At 45.9% G+C, this 1283-nt stretch overlaps 1 protein-coding gene across 1 annotated transcript in view; it reads right to left on the bottom strand.

Moving 5' to 3' along the window:
* The window catches only part of nrn1a (neuritin 1a), a 16908-nt gene that overhangs the window by 14917 nt on the left and 708 nt on the right, over window positions 1-1283 (bottom strand). The gene's annotated exons all lie outside the window — the stretch shown is intronic.

Raw genomic sequence — 1283 nt, 5'->3', positions numbered from 1 at the left:
CAGATTCAAACCCCCCCCCCCCCCCCCAAAAAAAAAACAAACAACAAATGAACCCCAGTCTGCTGGAGGCGGATTCGCTGAAAATCAAACGGGATGGCTGATATTTAAAATGCAGGCTAATCAATGGATTCATTCGATTTCCCAACATGTAAAAATTAGTGAAATAATTTAGCAGCTATTTTCCCTCATTTCGGTTTTATTCTCGTCTCGTTTGTCATCTGAAAGCATCCCAATAAAACACACACATTTATCTTTATTCCACATCTATTGTTTCCAACACGAGTCCGCTGGTTTCTGCCTCCTGAACCGTCCGGACCGCGAACACAGAACCTCCCTCTCTAACAATAGCACCGGGGAGGATCCTGCGTCTTGAATAATTCAGCACACACACACACGCAGAGACCTCCTCCACAGCGTCGTTATGCAACAGCAGAAAACAACAAGCATCTCCATATTCCTCTTGTTTCATCTCCAGATATTTGCGTTTTATTTTTGTTCCGTCCAGATATTAGACGGATCCCGGAGGGTTTCCTCCTGCAGATCTGCTGCATTAAAACCAATTCAGGCTCACGTGAAGGCTCATTTTGACTACACACGATTTTACTGTATTATAATACCAAAAAAAAAACAAAAAAAACGTGCAGTTGGTTTTTATTTCCCGTCGTGCACGAGGCGCGTTCACACAGATAAATCAGATAGATTGATGAAGCTTTTCTCTCCTGATTTCTGCTTAAAAAAAAATCAGAAACAGGAGCTTTAGCTGATAAACACTAAGATGAAACGAATAACGAGATGATGTTTAAAATGGAGGCATTTCATCCTCCCGTTTTGACTCCCGGACAGGCGGGTGTGCCGGTGCTTTCCTCCCCGCAGCCCCGCGCACTGCGGCGGGAGGAGCGGATCCTGCAGAGCCGGCACACCGGGCAGCTGCTCCGGCTGGACATTTTAACATCTATTTCTGTGATATTTTTCTGTTCCCGTTAAAAGGACGTTTGCAGACGTTAAAACAGGCCTTTCTTCTTCTTCTACAGCTGCAGAAAAAACCCCAAACACCATCAGATCCGACCGACAGCAAACAAAAACAGCGGAGATGATTTTTACATAATTAAAACTGAAAAATAAATTCGTTTCTAAACAAATTCAACAAATGTGTCCAGTGTGGGACAACCGGGGTGCAGGGGAGGAGAGGGGGGAGGGAGGGAGGGATGGGGGGGGGGGGGGCATTCCCCTTGTTAGCGCACACACACACACACATGCACAGGCACGCACTCGTGTCACGCGTA

Source organism: Micropterus dolomieu, linkage group LG01, assembly GCF_021292245.1.
Source record: "Micropterus dolomieu isolate WLL.071019.BEF.003 ecotype Adirondacks linkage group LG01, ASM2129224v1, whole genome shotgun sequence".
NCBI classification, from domain to species: Eukaryota; Metazoa; Chordata; class Actinopteri; order Centrarchiformes; family Centrarchidae; genus Micropterus; species Micropterus dolomieu.
The sequence above is the reverse complement of the archived record's forward strand: the minus strand, read 5'-3'. Positions and strand labels throughout refer to the sequence as shown.